This window comes from Magnolia sinica, chromosome 2 (genome assembly GCF_029962835.1).
Source record: "Magnolia sinica isolate HGM2019 chromosome 2, MsV1, whole genome shotgun sequence".
Lineage (NCBI taxonomy): Eukaryota > Viridiplantae > Streptophyta > Magnoliopsida > Magnoliales > Magnoliaceae > Magnolia > Magnolia sinica.
In genome coordinates, this window is record NC_080574.1 from 77,530,231 (window position 1) to 77,552,056 (window position 21,826).

The window sequence follows — 21,826 nt, forward strand, 5'->3', positions numbered from 1 at the left end:
ATGGAACTCAGGTGGCCCACACCATTAAAAATCACGTGAAGACATGCTAAAACATATAAAAGTACTTGTTGGGGCCCACCTAAAATTTTGATGCATCTGAAACTTAGACTGACCCTTCCACCAAGTGGAACACACACAATAGATGGACTGGATCTCTCAAGTGACCCACCTTGATGAGAAATATACAAAAAGAAATAAAAATAATAAAATAAAATAAAAAGGGGCGTGGAGGAGGTGACGTCCACCCTGGACGTCCAAAGAGGGCGGTGATCATGGCCACACCATGATGCATGTGCTAAATCCATACCATTCATCCATCTTACTAGCCCCATTTGTTGTATGGTCCCAAAAATCAGGTCGATTAGAAGTTCATCCAGGCCATGCCACTTGGACAGTGAAAATTGTACTCAAAATACTTAGATTTTTCTGGGGCCCACCTTGGTGATGAAAGGTATATCTAGGCCATTCATCCACTCCTTCAGACCATTTTAAGTCATGAGAAAAAGAATGAGGCAGATCCACACCTTAGGTGGACCACATTATAAGAAACAGTGAGAATAAAAATTCCTACTATTAAATCCTTTGAGTTCTACCATGATGTGTAACTGCCACTAAAGTTGGGTTAGCCATTAGACCGTGGTGCCAATTCATTACATGTATTTTATATCCAAGTCGTCCATCATTTAAACCATCCATGTGTTATGAGCCCCACCCGACGTATGTACCTTATATCCATGTCATTCGTCTAATGGGTGGTACCAGCTATGATGTTGTTTGTTGTACAAATTGATCATGGGGTGAACCCCACCATGCCAATGGGACCCACAATTATACAAAATATAATAATAATAATAATAATAATAAGGAAAGGGAATTGTATGCTTACCAATGAAAACTTCCCCGGACATAATGTGATGTATGTGAAGCCCACCTAGGTGCATGTATTGTATACCCACACTGCTTATATTTTCCAGTCACTTGGGAAGTGGGCCCACCTCCTGCCCATGGACACAAGATGAAGTACAACCCAATTTTAGGTGGGCCACGCTACAAGTAGAAACAGTAGTAATAACCATTGGAAATTCTTAGGCTCTAGTGTGCTCCTATATGCTGGGATGCTTCTGACCATGGACTCCACCTTGTAGTATGATGTAGAGCCATGCCATTCATTGGTTTATCCTTATCATTTTAGGGTATGGTCCCATAGACTAGTCAGATCCAAATCTCATGCCACGAGAGCAATATTGATCACTTGTCTACCTTTAAATATTTCTTATAGTTGTAGTAATGTTTGTGAAAAATCTATCCATCTATTCTTTTTAACCGATCATGGACCACCTAATATACACGTTTTACCAGCCATTCATCTATTTTGATTAGATCATTTTAGAGTGTGAGGCTGCCTATATATTTACTGCAATATAAGTCATTTTCATGGTACCCATTGTAATAGTTATTCCTCATTTAGACCGCCAGTTGGTAGGAATCATGTGGATCACTACACTATAGGAATTTAGGATCTTGGGTGGCCTAACTAGTTGTGTGAATTGGTGGAAGTTGTGTGGGCCACCACACCATGTGAGTGCATGATTTTTATAACCCACCTAACTGTATGAAATTGGGGCAATTGTATGACTACTTGTCTAAGTGGATTTATGATTGTTGTGGCCCTTAACCATATGATCACTGACAGGATAAATGGCAGGTAGATTTGGCGAAATGGTGTTGAATATATAGCTTATAAATCTTGTGATCATGCGTGACGTGGATAGCCGTAAATCATGTGGGTATGTAGGGAATGTGTGGCCCAACATATGATCATGTGGTGCTTAGGTGACTGTTAAGCTATGTGAAATTGTGGTACTGGCCGCCTGACTATGTGAAAGTTTAGTAATGTGGTTGCCCCATTATGCGAGCTATGGTATAGTTAAAATAATAATAATAATAATAATAATAATAATAATAATAATAATAATAAGTAACCATCTCACCTTAAGCCTCTTATTATGACAAGTAGAGTGAAATTTCTATCCACTCAACCATACGGATTTCTGATGATGGAGTGGCCATAAGACCATGTGGGCATATGAGAATTGTGTGATTGCTCAGGCTCGTGGACTATGCTCATGGTGTAACCTATTCTGTATATGTAAGTGCTATAGTTTATAGCCCTGTTTGTTGTCAAATTTGTGGTGCCAAAGACACTGTTATGAAGTTTGCATCTATGAAGAACAATGCTCTACTCAAGATCAACTTAGGTTGATAAGCACTGTTCACAAGTCAAGAATCTCAAGAAGCTTTCAACTTCAACCTCAAGATCTCAAGAAGCTTTCAAGTTCAATCTCAAGATCTCAAAAAGCTCTCAAGTTTAAACAACATAAAGACTTCAAGCTCTATTACTTTCAAAGGTCACTCGTCTCTAAAGTTTCAATGTCCTTACTTCACTATTGAGGTATGACTGACCTTAGGTTGACCTTTAGAGTAAGACATTTTGGATACATAATTCATATGTTTTATATAAGTGAGTTTGATTTGTTCTAAGACTAGTCCTAGACTTTGTTTGACTAGTCCTAACACTACTTCGACCTGTCTAAACATTTCCTGGATCAGTCGTAAGTTCGTTACAAAAATCAAAAATTTTCTGTTACGCTTCGACTAGTCTTGGGGATTGTTCGACCAGTTGTAGGATTAGTGTTGACTGCATCTTCGACCAGTCGTAGACCTACGACTCAAAGAACAGTGTTAAAATTCGGCCACCTACGACCAGTCGAAGGAGACCTATGTCCAGTCGAAGGAAACCTACGACCAGTCGTGAAACTGCCAAATCTTATCGTGCCCGAATTTTCAAATATTTGTTGGTTCTACGACCAGTCGTAGAGGTCCTTAGACCAGTCGAAGGCGTGATTTGCTCGCCTATAAATAGAGCACGAATCTCAGAATTATATATGGAAATTAAAGAACTTCAAGCTAAATTAATTTGGCCTTCTGAGAGATAAGTCGGTGCTCCATATAAGCTAAGTGTGCGTATTTAATATTATCTTTCTTTAGCTTTATTAATTGATTTTGTTTCTTGTATTCCAATATAATCTGAAAAGACGAATTGTTGTTTTCCTTCTTCTGGAATCAAAATCAATTGGAGTTAGCCCTTTTATTTTAATTTAAAATCTATTAGAACTTAGAACCATTATAAAGTGAGTATTGGACATTGAACTTTGACATTTAAATCTCTTCTCCGACTTGGTTCTTCTGGGCTGCCACAACGAAGGAGAAAATCAGGTATTTTACAATTTATGTAATTTACATTGTTTGGTTTTATTTGAGGTTAAGCCAGAAAAATCTCAAAGTTGTTGGTTATCTGAGGAGAGCTAGAAAACTCAGAAGTGAGGGTTTTTGAATTGTGTAAGCCCTTTGAAAAAGACACAATTGTGAAGGTTTTGGGTGAACCTATGAAAACCTATTTGATAGCGCTAATATCCCCTGTGTGAAGATATTAGGAGTGGAGTAGCATTCTGTGTGGCTGTTGTTTAACAGTTGGTGAACACACAAGCGAACCACTATAATTCTTTGTGTTGTGGATGTGTGATTTATATTTCCTATCTTTTATCATTCAGAATTGTGGATGTGAATGTTGTAAATTTTACATTTCAAGCACAGTGGGGAAGGTTGTAATAATTTAGATTTACATTTCAGCATTATATTTTTGCTATCTCTTTCTTACTTTGAGCTTCAATTCTTCTATTTGTTCTAGTAAGGTTGCCCTGCCATTTTTATGGTGCATGGTTGTCCTTAGAACTATCAATATTTTGAGCTAGCATTCAGCAGTGTGAATTGATTTATTTATTCAGTTCTATCTTTCTATATTTTCGCTGTATTTATCGTAAAATTTGGCATAGTCCTATTCCCCCCCCCCCCCTCCCCTCTAGGACATATAGCTTGGCCATTTCAAGTGGTATCAAAGCCTAATATCTCGCTCTTATTGCTTTTTATTTGGATTTAATTCCTGAGCTAACGATCTCAACTATATAAAAGATGTCAAATTTTGATGGCCTATCAGTCACTAGGCCTCCACCCTTTGATGGTTCCAACTATGCCTATTGGAAAGCCAGGATGAGGATCTTCTTCAAATCCATAGATGAAAGTGTGTGGCTTTCCACAGTGAATGAATGGACCCCTCCTACCACTGAAGTAACCGGGATTGATGGTTCAAAATCTATGAAAATTACACCATATTTCTCTTGGACCACACTTCAGAAAACTGAGAGTAGTGCAAATGCTAAAGCACTAATTGCAATTACTTATGCACTATCACTGAATGAATTTAAAAGAATTATATCCTGTGATTCTGCAAAACATGCTTGGGATATATTGGAAATGACACACGAGGGTACTTCAATTGTCAAGAAATCTGAGATACAAATCCTCACAACTAAATTTGAGGAAATATGTATGGAAGAAAATGAAATGTTCATGGACTTCTATACCAGATTAAATGACATTGTAAACTCTATGTGGGGTCTAGGCAATAAAATTCCTTAAAGCAAGATATGTGCTAAAATACTACACTCACTTCCAAAACGGTTCAATTCTAAAGTAACCGCAATCCAGGAACTTCGTGATACGGACAATATGATGGTTGAGGAATTAGTTGGCTTATTACAGACTTATGAGTTAACCTTTAAAGCTCCAAAAGGTAAATCTGCTGCTTTAAAAACTTCTAAAAATGGTTTTCTTGAAAATGATTTAAACTCTGATTTAGAAAACTCTGAGGATGATCTGCCTCTTTTGGCAAAGAGATTTTGTAAAATTTTTAAAAGTAAAAAGAGGGTTGATTTTCAAAAAGCATTTGATAAAAAGAAACCTAAACCTAAATCTAGAAAATCATTAAAAGACAGTCAATGTTACAACTGCCATGAGTATGGGCATTTGGCTAACAAATGTCCTAATAAGAGCAAGTCAAAAAAGAAAAGTATGATGGCTACTTGGGATAAGTCCTCTGATTTTGAAGTCTCTTCTGAATCAGAAGATTCTGAAATTGAGTCAGGGTGTGATGTTAAGGCCCTTATGACTCTAGCCAAATTCACTTTTTCAGATAATGATGACTCGACTAATGAAGAAAATCTGAATAGTGAATATGAAAATGAAAACGATCTTCAAGATGCTTACAATGCCCTATACAAGGAAAGTTATAAAATTGGTGTGAAATTGAAACTTCATAAAGACAAATTTTCTAAACTTAAAAAAATTATGAATCTCTTGTTTTAGAAAAGTCTCATATTTCAGACTGTTTTGAAAAGACAAAATATGATTTAGATTTTAAAATCTCCCATTTTGAAAATCTTATATTTGAAAACGAACAACTAAAACATGAAGTCTCTTCTCTCTTGAGTTTAAAGGAAACCTGGAAATATGCCCAAGGTGATCCTAAATTAGAAAAACTCTTATCTGGATCGAGAAAATGTGGTAATCGATCCGATCTGGGCTATGACAAGAGTGTTCCTCCTAAACCGAAGAATACTTCTCCCATGTTTGTAAAGGGAGAGATCTTAAACTCAAAAGGGAAAGATCAAATGTTTTCTAAAGACTTTAAATCTTTTCAAAAACCTAAAAGACATATCAACTATAAAAAGCAAAACCAAAGTCCTTTGGCAGAAAAGAGTGTTGATTTACTTAAGGAGCATCTAAAGTCTAACTCACTAGGTCATACTTATAACTCTTACAATTAAAAGAAGACCTGCTATCCTCCTAAACCCAAATTGGTTATGAAATGGGTTCTAAAGGTCACTTGCTTGGTTGCCCACACCACTTTCAAAGAAACAAGCCGTTCTAAGTGGTACCTAGATAGTGGATGCTCCAGGCATATGACAGGTGACAAGGCTTTATTCACCGATCTCAAAGACATGACTAACGGTTTAGTCACATTTGGAGATGGCAGCAACTGCAAGATTATGGGCCAAGGTACGGTTCAACTCTATAACCTTCCTTTGTTTAAAAATGTTTTATATATTGAAGGTCTAAAACATAACTTGCTTAGCATATCTCAAATATGCGACAATAACCATAGTGTACGGGTTTCTGATCAAAGCTGTGAGATTCTAAACAGCAAGGGTTCAGTAATACTAACTGGATGTAGAACATCTAAAAACTGCTATATTATTAGTGAATCTAGCTCATCTAATCAATTGTGTTACATGGTCCATATAGATGAGACTGATTTGTGGCACAAACGTCTTGGACATGTACACTACAGAAATCTATATAGATTGAGTAAACAAGAACTTATAAGAGGTCCACCCAAACTACAAAAGTTAGATAAAATATGTGGTGAATGCCAAATTGGCAAACAAATGAGGAACTCACACAAAAAGGTGAATTCCAACACCACATCAAGACCACTCGAGCTTCTCCATATGGATCTTGTAGGACCTACCAAGATGGAAAGTCGAGGTGGCAAAAGATATATCTTGGTAATAGTAGATGACTTTACCAGATATACATGGGTTGTCTTCTTAAGGGACAAATCAGAAACCTTTGAAGAAGTGAAAAAGGTTCTCAAGTCAGTAAGATTCGTAGTGATCATGGATCTGAATTTGAGAATAGCGGTTTTGAGAAGTTCTGTAGCGACTAGGGAATATTACATGAATTATCAACACCCAAAACTCCACAACAAAATAGAATAGTTGAAAGGAAAAATAGAGTGCTTCAAGAAATGACTAATGTCATGTTGAGCAGTATGAAGCTCTCTAAGAATCTTTGGGCTAAAGCAGTCAATACAGCTTGTTATATCATTAACCGGGTTTACATTAGTAAAGGTAATAATAAAACGGCTTACGAATTGTGGTTTGATAAAAAGCCTACTGTCAAATACTTTCGAGTTTTTGGCAGCAAGTACTATATTTTACGAGATCGTGAATATCTGGGAAAGTTTGATATGAAGAGTGATGAAGGGATCTTTTTAGGATACTCTTTAAACAGTCAAGCTTATAGGGTTCTGAACAAAAGGACCGGTGTGATTCAAGAGTCTATCAATGTAGTCATTGATGATCACTTAATCACACCAGTCTTAAGTTTAGATAATGATGAAATACTAATAATTGATAAATCTGATACTTCATCTAATCAAACTGATTCTGAACTAAGGATTATTAAAGATCATCCAACCACACAGATTCTTAGAAACCCTCTCACTGGTGTTCGTACTGATAGACAACTTGAGGATATATGTAATTACGTAAGTTTTACATCTCAGTTAGAACCATCTAACGTAAAGAAGCTCTTGCTGATGAAAACTGGATTGTTGCGATGCAAGAAGAACTTAACCAATTTGTGAGAAATGATGTTTGGTATCTCGTACCTAGACCTAAAGATAAACACATCATTGGAACCAACTGGATTTTCAAGAATAAGTCTGATGAGCTTGGTAATATAATTAGCAATAAGGGTAGACTAGTGGTACAAGGTTACACTCAAATTGAAGGCATTGATTTTGATGAAACCTTCGCACCAATAGCACGTCTTAAATCAATTAGACTTTTTATATCCATTTCATGTTTTAGAAAATTTAAGATTTACCAAATGAATGTGAAAAGTGCTTTTTTAAATGGCGATCTGCATGAGGAAGTCTATGTTGAACAATCGATGGGTTTTAAAGACTCCAAAAATGCTGATCATGTGTATCGCCTTAAAAAGGCACTTTACAGTTTAAAACAAGCTCCTAGGGCATGGTACGAGAAACTAACAAAATTTCTATTAAGCCATAATTTTCAAATGGGATGTGTTGATAAAACTCTGTTTATTAAAAAACATAAGGATCACATCTTATTAGTACAAATCTATGTTGATGATATCATTTATGGATCTACCTGTACTAACATGACTATTAAGTTTGCAGATTTGATGAAATCTCAGTTTGAAATGAGTTTGGTTAGGGAATTGAATTATTTCCTCGGGTTGCAAGTAAAACAAAAACCTGATGGAATGTTCATTTCTCAATCTAAATATGCTCTGAACTTGATTAAGAGATTTGGATTTGAGAATGGTAAGAACTTTGATACTCCTATGAGTACAATCTTGAAACTCTCAAAAGATTCTACAGGTAAAAATGTGGATCCAAAATTATATCGGAGTATGATTGGTAGTCTATTGTATTTAACTGCTAGTAGACCCGATATCGCTCTAAGTGTTGGTATTTGCGCTAGATATCAGTCTAAACCTAAAGAGTCGCACTTGACTGCTGTCAAGCAGATTATACGATATGTTACAAGTACTGTTAATCTCGGTCTCTGGTATCCTCATGAGACTAGTATTCAATTAGCTGGGTACTCGGTTGCTGACTGGGCTGGTAATCTTGATGATTAAAAATCAACCAGTGGTGGTTGTTTTTATATCAGAAACTATTTAGTTTCTTGTTTTAGCAAGAAACAAAGTTCTATATCACTTTCAACAGCTGAAGCTGAATATATCGCAGTTGGTAATGCGTGTACACAGATTGTTTGGATGAAATGTATGCTAAGTGATTATGGAATTAAAAAGGATTCTATGTTATTATATTGTGATAATTCCAGCGCCATAAATATTTCAAAAAATCCAATTCAGCATTCTCGTACTAAGCACATTGATATTAGATTTCATTATATTCAGGAATTAGTTGAAGAAAAGGTTATATCTTTGGAATATATCCCTACCGAGAATCAACGTGCTGATATTTTCACTAAACTGCTTGACAAAAGAAGGTTTAACAAAATGAAATTTGATCTCGGCATGTGCATTTTAAAATGATTAGTTATACCTATTTGTATCATATTGTAAATATTTGCTAGTTTAGTTTTCAAATCTTAAAAAATATGCAAAAATTAAATTTTTTGGTCTGTACTCGACCAGTTGTGGGTACCTATCCACGACCAGTTGTGAATCGCGTGGATTCACTTAAAATTTAGGGGAAATCATCTTCTTCTTCATTTCAACTTCACTCTCCAACGAGCCGACACACGACTAGTCAAACCTATCTTCCAAAATCTTCAAGGTTAGTGCTCCATTTGCATTTTGCTTATAGATTTGTGTCTAGATTGCTTCTACTTCTATCTTAGAGTTGCCTATTTCAAATTTAGTTGAGATTTGGGGTTTTTCTTTTGAAAAATCTGATTTAAGAAAACCCTTTTCTCAATCCTTTGCAACTCTTTATATTCTTGAAATCCTTCTTGCATATGGCTTCTAGAGGAAGAAAATCAACATCCTGTGGTCCGTCTTCTTCTTCCAGATCGGCCCCTATCACTAAGCATCATCTTAGGGCTCCTGAGGACGATCCATCTTATGTTCGGGACATCAGATTGCGTAATGTTATTGTTGAGCATCTAGTTGATACTAATCATGTTACTCCTTTTGATATTTTTCCTATGCTCCAATCTGTAGGTTGGAATAACTTATTGCTTTGGGGTGGGCCAGCATACCGGTCCATTGCCCAATCCATGTTTTCATGCATATGTGCTTTCTCACTGGAAAATTTAACTTTTTCTATCTCCACAAGAGAAGGACCATTTGAAGTTGATCGTCATTTGATTTCAGCCCTTATGCTATTCCAGTGAATGATGAGGGTATTCATATCCATACTTTATCTGATAAACCCTCCGTCGCTGAAAAATATATGCTAACTAAGGACTTATGCAATTTTGATGTACAATAGACGCATAAAGGGAATGCGTTTCCCTCAAGGTATTTGTTAACCAAATACAGAGTTCCTCACAAAATCTTTGCGTCTAATTTATATCCTCAGTCGGGTAATAAATCTGAATTGACGTCCTTCATGGTTCATATTCTTCATTCTATTGTCAGAGGTGTTAACATTTATTTACCATCCTTGATTTGTCACTTCATCATTTAGTTTCGACTGGTCACAGTAACATTCCTTTTGGATATTTGATGACTGTGTTGGCTACACATATGTCAGTCGACATGCTGGATGGAGAGGCCCCTATCCATCATCTAATATTTAACAATTCCAATATCAATAAGATGAAGCTAGATTTCCTTCCTGGACAAGGTGATGGTGTTGGCAGTGCTGAAGCTGAACATGAGGAAGAAGCTGGTGATCTTCCTCCTGATGATATTAACATGGATGATATTTTTGAAGAACTTGAGTCCGATTCTACAAATGATCCAGATTATGAGCCTTCTTCATTTGATGCATGTCTGAGTGCATTGGAAGATAAAGTTGAGAATCTAAATGTTAAGATGGAAAACATGTTTGTTGCCCATGATTTACAGTTCAAATATATGTGCAAATATCTTAGGCGCTTGAACAAAGGCATGCATCAACTTGATCCTTCCATTCTTGCTCCTTCATCTAGGTCAGAATAGTATTTTTAAGATTACTGGTATGTAATAACTTAAGTACTCTTAACTAGTTTTGAGTTTGTCACTCTTTTTAACTTAGCTCAGTCTATGAATTATGTGTGTTGCTTATGCTATGTTCTCATATCTTGACTAGTTACCTCTCATATTTCTCATTGATTATTTCTCCTCAGCCATCTGTTCTGTGCTTCCTTTGTCCTATTGTGACAAAAAGGGGGAGTATGGATATGTTATGGATAGGTATATGGATATGGATGTTGTCATGAGGAGGGAGTAACATTGTATTGTATGGTGTTTTATGAGTATGTTACTCAGGGGTAGTATGTACAGAGGTGTGAGTAGAGGTGTACAGAGGTGGACTGTATGTTGAATAATATTGATTTACAAGTCTGCAGGATGCCAGTTGATAACAACTGGTGCATGATTCTTTAATCAGATATAACAACTGGCGCATGATTCTTTAATCAGATATTCTGTGTTATGTAACATATCTTGAAAGTGTGTTTTGTCACTAATTTGACAAAGGGGGAGATTGTAAGTGTTATAGTTTATAGCCCGGTTTGTTGTCAAATTTGTGGCGCCAAAGACACTGTTATGAAGTTTGCACCTGTGAAGAACAATGCTCTACTCAAGATCAACTTAGGTTGATAAGCACTGTTCATAAGTCAAGAATCTCAAGAAGCTTTCAACTTCAACCTCAAGATCTCAAGAAGCTTTCAAGTTCAATCTCAAGATCTCAAAAAGCTCTCAAGTTTAAACGACATCAAGACTTCAAGCTCTATTACTTTCAAAGGTCACTCATCTCTAAAGTTTCAATGTCCTTACTTCACTATTGAGGTATGACTGACCTTAGGATGACCTTTAGAGTAGGCCATTTTGGATACATAATTCATATGTTTTATATAAGTGAGTTTGGTCTGTTCTAAGACTAGTCCTAGACTTTGTTTGACTAGTCCTAGCACTGCTTCAACCTGTCAAAACATTTCCTGGATCAGTCGTAAGTTTGTTACAAAAATCAGAAATTTTCTGTTAGGCTTCGACTAGTCCTGGGGACTATTCGACCAGTCGTAGGAACAGTGTTGACTGCATCTTCGACCAGTCATAGACCTATGACTCAAAGAACAGTGTTGAAATTCGACCACCTATGACCAGTCAAAGGGATCCTACGACCAGTCGAAGGAGGCCTATGACCAGTCGACGGAAACCTACGACCAGCCGTGAAACTGCCAAATCTTATTGCACCCGAATTTTTAAATATCTGTTGGTTCTACGACCAGTCGTAGAGGTCCTTAGACCAGTCGAAGGCGTGATTTGATCACCTATAAATAGAGCACGAATCTCAGAATTATATATGGAAATTAAAGAACTTCAAGCTAAATTAATTCGGCCTTCTGAGAGATAAGTCGGTGCTCCATATAAGCTAAGTGTGCATATTTAATATTCTCTTTCTTTAACTTTATTAATTGATTTTGTTTCTTGTATTCCAATATAATCTGAAAAGAGGAATTGTTGTTTTCCTTCTTCTGGAATCAAAATCAATTAGAGTTAGCCCTTTTGTTTTAATTTAAAATCTATTAGAACTTAGAACCATTATAAAGTAAGCATTGGAAATTGAACTTTGACATTCAAATCTCTACTCCGACTTGGTTCTTCTGGGCTGCTACAACATAGGAGAAAATTAGGTATTTTATAATTTATGTAGTTTACATTGTTTGGTTTTATTTGAGGTTAAGCCAGAAAAATCTCAAAGTTGTTGGTTATCTGAGGAGAGCTAGAAAACTTAGGAGTGAGGGTTTTTGAATTGTATAAGCCCTTTGAAAAAGACACAATTGTGAAGGTTTTGGGTGAACCTGTGAAAACCTATTTGATAGTGAATGCTAATATCCCCTGTGTGAGGATATTAAGAGTGGAGTAGCATTCTATGTGGCTGTTTTTTAACAGTTGGTGAACACACAAGCGAACCACTATAATTCTGTGTTGTGGATGTGTGATTTATATTTCCTATCTTTTATCATTCAGAATTGTGGAATGTATGTGTAGATGTAAATATTGTAAATTTTACATTTCAAGCATAGTGGGGAATGTTGTAATAATTTAGATTTACATTTCAGCATTTTATTTTTGCTATCTCTTTATTACTTTGAGCTTCAGTTTCTCTATTTATTCTAGTAAGATTGCTACATAAGTCAGACGACATGAAATAGTGTTAATTAAACGTATAACTTTCAAACACTTATGAACCCGCTCAATGTATGTATTTTTTCTACACTGTTCAATTGTTTTGCCAACCAAACAGTTTGATGATGGAACCCATTGACATGTGCCTTGTACATCTGAATTGTTCTTCCTTGTACTACCTTAATTTATGTGAGATACCTATACTATATACTTGTTGGGACCCACAGTAATGTTTATGTGTGGACCCATCTGCTTGTAGTAACATTTGGAAGTAGGACCCACTACGTTGTATCTGACAAACCCGCATTATCCAACCGTAACTAACTCTTATGTGAATATTATATACCAAGTCATTCAACTTAGGGCTCACTATATCTTATGAAGTTTACTTGTCCTTCCAAACCATTGTAGAACTACTATAATAATTATTTGTAAATCCAATCTACTAACAACCTACGTGAGGATGAAGTTCATTACATTGTATGAGTTTCACCAACACCATTCATCCTGTGGCTCATTTACTATATGTTATGTCTAAGCCTTTCATCTCATAACCACTTGGTGCATGTACTTTGTGTCACCACCACTCATTAACCATAAGGCCCAGTTAGGGCATAACCATGTGGTCCTAATAGAAGAAAATCATATCGGGCCAAAGCCACTAATGGAATATCTATCTTACGAAGGATATGGTGTAACTCTTATTACAATTAATGCTCGTGATTATGATAGTTATGAATGATATTAGTGATGTCAGTAATTGTGGTTAATAGAAGCATATGATTTAATACTTGATTAATGTTATTCCACTCCCTAGCATACTAAATTCATCTACTTAACCATGTTGATATTGATAATACTCATGTACTATGGAATGATGGTATGTGCAAGTGTACTTCAATACATTTGTTCATGTGTAAGATATGTCCTCTGTAGTTTAGTCACATGATCATGGATTAATATAGTTGATAGTGGCACATGATGATTGTATGTCTTTTTTGGCTTAAAGGTTAAGCAGACCCTAAACTCATGGCATTATACGCATACCACATGCACTTGAACATATGCCTTATCATAATTGCTTGAATTCATGCATAATCATGGCATACATGATGATTGAAGTACCACAGTCATGCCGTATAACATGAGTTGGATCTTGATGACAAAATGTACATATATGATGATGACTTGGGTTATCCTTGAAAATGAACGGGACACCGAAAGTGTGAAAATAGTAGGGGATGATGTGCCCCTTGGGTTGAAAGTCCCTAAACCCTGATGCTAGCTAGGGTTACCTCACCGTCAGGCCGAGTGGATATATGGGTAATGGATTTGACTCCGACTGACGAGGTCTAGTTGAGAAGAGGTGGGTCCAACCTGCCTAAGGGCTAAGGTGTAAACAGGGACCAGTCTGACTCACCGGCGAGGAGAAACGTGAATGAAGTCTGTTATTAGCATGCTAGGTGGAAGTCCACTGTAAAGCAAGTATGTGAGGTCGATTACTGGTGTCTGGTGCAAAGGTTTTGACCACGGTGTTTTCCATGATATACAGTTGGTGGAAGTCCACCACAGGGCAGGTACGCGAGGTCGTTTACTAGTGTTTAGTGCATGGGTGTCGACCATAGTGCTTCCCGAGATATACAGTTATGATATAGTATGACAATATAATGATGATGATGTGATTACGGATGTGTGTAATATGGTTATGGCTGTGGTAAAGAAGAAATGAAAACATGACTTGGTGATGCTAGTAGCATTGACTCGGAGTATTACTATGATGCATATGCATTGCATTGGCATTGACATCATACCTTATGTGCTACACGCCTCTCACATATATGATTTCCTTGTAGCATATTTATCTTGCTTTTATGTACGACACATTACACACACATGTGTACTCACTAGGCTTTTTACCTAAGCTTCCTATTTCTCATTTTTTCAAGGCTGGAGTAGCTTGGAAGACTTAGCTTTCTCGATGCATTGCATCTATTTTTCGATTTGGCAATGTTGACAATATGTACCTTTTGTAAAGCATTGTACTTATAACCATCAAGATTTATAATGGAGAGTATTGCTTAGTATTTTGATCATAGATCTTCATGCTTAAGTATTATTATATGTATATACAATAAAAAAATCAATCAAAAATCTTCCTTATGGTGCGCTGAACTCGGGACTTGGTGTATAGAAGTCGAGTGCTGGATTCGGGGCATCACGAAAGCTGTTCGTCCCCAGATTTGGGCCGTGACACAGCACGTACATCACGATGGGCCTAAGCCACGTAATGCGGCCCCCATGGATGGACTGTGCGGATTACATTCCTCATGGTCAGACCCATAGAACTTGCTGACGTCAATATAGTAGCTATCTAGCATGTGGGACCCACTGTCCACGTGGCTAGACGGTGTGAATTTCACATGCACATCATGGTGGGCCACGGACGGACAGCGTGGGTGTAAAACACATACATTATGGTGGGGTCCACGTCCCAGCTTGATGGTGGAGACTCCACACGTGCAGAGTGGATCCCACCATCCAATAAACGGATGGACAGTGCTAATATATAATACATACATTGAGGTGGGTCCACACGTATGGGACCCACTAGCTTTACATGAAGCTGATATTTGTGTTTTCCTATGTCCAAGGGCATTGGACGCTGACCAGCGAACGGCCTGGATTAAACACAGCAAACATGGTGGGGTCCAGGATTGTTGGACGGTGGCAGTAATGGACGGCGTGGATATAAAACGCACACATCACGATGGTGTCTATATAGTGGGCCACACGGCCGTAGACCAAGCTAATATTTAGGCTTTTTCCCTCAACCAGGCCTGCATGGTCTGTCCAGCCATACAGGCCCAATTTGGGCAACAAGATGGACCCTATTTACTAGATGATGGGTGTCCCACTACTTGGACAGCTAAGATAAGATACATACATCATCAGGTGGGCCATCATACAAGAAAAAGAGAGAAAGAAAGAGAGTGAGAAAGAGAGAGAAAGAGAGAAGATGGGTGATGGAGGGGCCCCGCCACTATGCGTCCCTCAATGCATGCATCTACATACATCCTACATTCATAGATCAAGATGGGTCCCATCCATGTGTGGGCCCTCAATTCAGAAAATCAAGGTGGGGATGCCATCCCCACCACAAATCAAGGGTCTAGATGACCCATCAATGGCATGGATTAACGTAAAATAACATGATGAGGTCCATGGAGAATGGCCCCATCATGGATCATGCATGCATCAAGGATAGGCCATTGGCCACATCCAAAGGGTCAAGTAGGATCTCCACCATTGATTGGTGGGTCCTACATGATCCTAAGCAAGAAAATCAAAGAAAAAAATGGAAGATCTATCCTAAACATGGCACCCACCTATGATCTTGAACTTCTTCTTCTTCCCTTATGCTTCCAATGCTCCTATGAAGCTCTTTTAATGGTGGAGATGGACTTTTGATGGTTGGATTGGTGGGGGAAATAGGTGGAAGAGGGCTAGATTTTTAGAGATGGGTGGGACGTTGGGAGCTCTCTCTCTTGCTAGAGAATGAGAAAATGAGGAAGATAAGGAGGGAAAGAGATAAGAGAGAGAGAAAAGGGGGTAATGATTGCTAGCTCTCTTAGCTAGGCAATCATTAGATGTGTAAGAAGCATGGGAGAGAAAGGGCATCATTACTAGCATGTTTGGGGCTATGGACTAGGGTAGGGTGGCTATATCTAGGGTGATGTCTTCACCCACATTATTAGATAGGGAATGGAGCCATATGGGATAGGTGGGTCCCTTAACGTGCGGTAATAATGTGCGGGCCACAACTTAGGATCTAACCATCAGATTGGCGCACGAGATGCGGTGATGGTGCAATCGCAATGACATAGGTCTTGGGTTGAGTCGACTCAAGTTTATAGGATGTAACTTAAGGTTGCGTGCAAATGATATCTACAGGTCGCGGGTTGTCGAAATTCTATCAGTAGGACCACGGGATCCTACAGAACGGCGAGATGCTAGGACACAGGCCTGACACAGCCAGTGACCAATATTCCTAAGATCGCTGATGATCAAACTGTTGATTCTAAGAATACGGTCAGCTTTAAGGCCCTTCCTTCCCATAATTTTCTTAACATCACAACTCTCCCTTTAGAGTCTGAATACATGGTTCATCTTCCCCCGACACCTCATGCTGCAGTCAACCAAGAACAAGAAGAATAAGAAGAAGAAGAATCGCTCGTCTATCGCAGCTCCAGCAAAAGATCATCTCCTCAACCAATTTCTTCATACAGCTTCCACATATGGTCGAAGAATCTTTAGTCTATGAGGCAATTATTCCTATGACAGAGGAGATTGTAGTGATCAATGTCATTGAGCTTGATTTACATCAATTACCTGCTTCTATACCAGCACTAGTAGGTGATGCCCCAATTCCTACTACTTTTGATGAAGATGTGCTTTCAATCGACTACATCCTCTTTTCTCTTGAACGACCTCTAGCCAAGGATCTCATTATGGCTGAGCCACCTTCTCTCTCGACTAGTCTAAAAAGCCTCGAGGAAGAATTCCATATCCTTGGAAATAGTGTTATCTGGAACCTTGATGGTCGAGATAATCGACAAAATTGACCAATTGGCCGAGTCATATAATGTTTTCTCTTACTTAGATCCTAGCCTTATAGACAAATCACTGGCCCTCCACAAGCTCTTGGGATTTGTTAAAGAGAAAAACAGGCTATGCCCTATCACTGGTTGTCTTGAAGCATAATATGCCACAATAGAACCTCAAGTGGCTTCTGCTAGAGACATTGCCAACAAGATCTCAACCGACACTATTGAGTTGTAATTCTATGCAGCCGAGTTAAATGAGATGGAGATCAAAATACTAGCTCTAGAGGCAGAATTACTAAATCCAAAGAAAAGTTATGTGGAAAAGAACACTGAGCATGGTTGTCATAAGACATTGATCAAGGATTTAGCATTGTCCAGTAAAGCTTAAACAACAACCATCTGCCTACTTCGTTAGGTTGATGTCAAACATGGAGCTGTCTTACATGTGACGAGAGATCAATTAGAGGGAATTGAGGTGTTGTTTCAACAATTTTCTTCTTTTAAATTGTAATTTCTTTTTTATATCTGAAAATACTCATCAATATAATCGGCCATAGAGACTCCTCTTTGTTTTCTCATGCCTTAACTTATCTTCTTTTTTTTGTAACTAACTACTGACTTGGCCCTTGAACCTCGAGACATTGTGGGTTTATTATGAATTTAAAGCCTTAATAACTACGCATCGCTGGTTCCTCAGAACACGAAACATTTTTCTTGCTATAACCACTCTAATTGTGGGCACCCGAATCACGTATTTAAACTACTTCGAGCTCCTCTTAGATTCATACTAACCTCGTCCTTAAACTATGTAATTCTACCTTGCTTCCATGGCTTCCAACTCTTCCTCTTTCATTATTGGTGTTGAGAGCTACTTGAAGGAGATCTTCGACTGGGGTTTGACAAACTTCTGTCAATTTTTGTTATTCTTTTATGTGAATTACTTTGTCAAGGAGGCTTCAACAGTGCCTAAATCAGAGGCTACACTTAGAGACCTTCTTTAAAAGCTCAAGCGCTTATACTCTATCGAGCGTCGTTACTCTGAACTCGTTTTCGAATCTGAATAGCTTGTTAGATATGTTCGATAATAAGTTGTGGCCAAAGATGATTCTTTAAGGATGAGTGAAGCTCACGAGCTGACATGGAACGAACAATTGCACTACGTGCAGACACACCAGTTTAACCAAACCATGCTTTGTACATTACAAGTATATCATACTAGACTGATGGAGGAACTCAAGGAATGAGAGTGTTTCTTCTTTGCTAAGGACCTGATCGTCCTTAAAGACCTCTCCTTCCTAGATGAACATATCGTTATTTACCAAATGCAGTCGAAGATAAGTCTTAGTAGTAAAAGAGAAGCTGAGACTAGGATTTCTTTTAATAGCATTCGTGTTAACCAACTTCTTCATCTTCTCTCAATCATCATTAAAAAGGGAGCTGATTGGAAACCTAAATAAGAGCAAAATGAGGCTGAGATGAAGGCTCTCCTTAAAGAATTCGAAGAGATGAAGATTAAAATGACTTGAGCCATACGCTTGCTTTGTTTCTTTTCATTCCTTTCTCCTTATGTAATGCAATCGATGAACAGTAAAGTCTTTAGTAAATTGTTCTTTTATCAATTTCCCAGATGCATCAATATCGATTTTACAAAACATATCATGGAAAAGCATGAGATATTTTTCCCAAATACTAAATCTTCCCTTCACGATCAGCCATGGTTTAAGATGTTCAGAGTAGATAATTGGTTAGATTGGTATACCATTGTAGTACAGGGCCTATCCAATAGTTACCTTCAATCGACTGAGGCTCTTCATCATATATATGTTACTCAACACTTAGCCATTTTGCATTCATCTATGTAGCACCATATGGTGACTTGGCAACAGTAAATGCGTAATGCTTCCCGGTAAGTCTCATTTATTATTGGAGCACAAAAAATTAATTAAAAGAAGGAAATGAGAAACAACAGTCTTTGGTTGTGCAGCATGCAACAGAACTATGAAAAGACCATTGCACAAATATATGCGCAACGGGAATTTTCACGCAACAAAGCATTGAGGTTGCTCATTACGCAGATGGGAGAGTTCACGTGTAGGAGGCTATAAATACTCCATCATCCTCTTCATTTGCATCGATTGGAAGATTTTAACAGCAGGAGAAGATTTCAGACACTTCAAGAAACCCAGGTATTTGGGGTATTTGTTCGGTAGCACGCAACGAATGGTTCGCGCAATGAAGTCACCTGCACAATGAGTGATTCGCTCAATGAGTGAAGTTATTCACTTCCTACCTGCGTAAAAAGCCTATTGCATGGACAAGTTGTTTCAGATAAAAAAGAAAAACTATCTTCTTAAAAATATTGAGGAAGATTTAGTTCACGCCAAGAGGTCAAAGTATATTAATTCACAACACTGATCAAAATAGATAAATATTAATTCTGTACAACAATCTCTTCAATCAAAAAAATCACATTACGATCTGAAATGCTGCCAGAATCGATATCTGAACTTATTCAATATTCATTTTTTTGTTATGAATGCCTTGTCTTAGAATCAAGGGATTGTATGAGGATGTAAATGAATTCAAAATTAATAAATATATTATGATGATTGTTCTCTTTCTCTTTATCTTTCTTTGTTATTATTGAATAAGATGATCCCCAAACCAAATACCTTTCATTTCTTATCGAAAAAAAATGGCGACTCCACTGGGGATTGAACCCAGAATCTCTGGTTTCGCAAACTAGAGAGTTATAGTGGCCAACCCTGTGCATAAAACCTACTGAGTTCACTACCTTGATACCTTCACTGGGCTCCTCTGATAGATCGCGGTCTGTGAACTCCTCGGCTGTGGTGGTTCGGTGAACTCATAAGAGTTACAATGACCATTCACGTAAGACCCTCGACTCCAACTACTTAAGAGTCTAAAAAACTGTGCTTGCTCCAACTACTCAAGAGTTTAAACTATATGATGCCTTTAGATCTAACTGAAACTACAAATTAGCTTCACCCATCAAAAGAAAATACCATATAGGAAACACTAACAAAAGGATATGTTGCTACCTCAATATGTTATGAATTTCATAATATGACTATAAGTCTTGAATTAGTGGATCAAAACTCCACAAATGCATATGTTTATATATTTTATTTAAAGTATGTTCAAATATGCAATATAATATGCCAACTAATTGGTTGATATAATAAAATGAATCATGAAAATCCCAAACACTGATTAAACAATATGCAGAAATGCGCTGCTGTAAACTACTGCAAAAAGATATCAAGAAACATAAATTATCATATTACTTCTTAAAAATTCAAAAAATAAATATGTACTATTACTATATCCATTTGAATCAGATTTAAATTACAACCATAACAAATTTGTTTAAAATGCTTGCTACTTTCTACCCAAAGTAATGAATAATGAATGATTTGTTTTCTCCAAAAGTTAATCCTTCGAGATCAACTACGGGTCTTCAATTATGACCTGCTTATCTTTCCGAAGAGAGCAATGTCATCTTTCTGTCTCTTACTTTCTTAATGATGTAGGAAGATTATCTCGTAAAATCCGTAAAGTCGGAGGAGGACAAAATTGTGAGGAATTACCATTTTCTTCTGGAGATTTGATGACGCAAATGCATCTTTTGAATTCTATAAAGGAGCACCAAATGTTATCCATCCTTCAAAAGTATCAGCAGGCTTTACTTCATAAATAATATCATCTAAAGAAATCTTTATGCAAAGTTAGCCCAGAAAAGGGGCATAATCTGTCTATTCAATGTAACCTATGCCCTGAATTGTTTTACAATTTCTTACACGCAGTGGAAAAATCCATATAGCACAATCTACTGAATAATAATTGCACACTAAGCAATATTGGTGAGCCCACTAATGCATCCAACAATAAGAAGCATGAACTGGATAGTTATAGCTAGGAATTATGAAACGTGATCCAGTATGTGTGTTCAAGAGTTACGTCCATATTAAGACCTAGTTATATGGTCCAATCCCATAACTCCTCATTGACTTTTGAGGCCAAAGTTTATACTCGTGCTCAAGAAAATCGGGTGTTAATAATGTAAAACTTGGATGCTTTGGAGATCACATCTTATAATTATTATAGATTGCATCCAGGTACATTCAAGAAGGTAACATTTACAAGAATAAAATTAACTATATTCATTATTCCAAAGTCAAATAAATCGTCAAATGCTCTCACAATGGGAGCTTATTATAAGTTCTGAGTTGTGTACTGGAATTATAAAGAAAATAAACCATAAACTAATTTTCCTAGTTTATTCAGTAAAGTCTTCTGCCAGGGTCTAGTCTTTTGGATCCTCAACTTATACATGACCTACAATATCTGTATGACTAGGAGAGGGTCAATGCCCTACTCATAGTGATGGTCATCCTTTAAGATTAATAGTAATTCAAGAGATTCATAAAAGCAACGTAAAGGTTCTGATACATCTTGTACTCCACACTACAAGAGGTATTAATGCACAAGCAATATATATGAGATACATGCCTAACAAAGTATATGTGGTTTATCACACTTAGCGATCGCCACAATGTGGAATACGATTATAGTTATCCGACTCGCCCCACATCCCATACTATGGAGATTCAGCGGCGTGTCCCACGTTTAACATGGATTTATGTGGTTATCTCAAGATGAACACAACACATGACCGG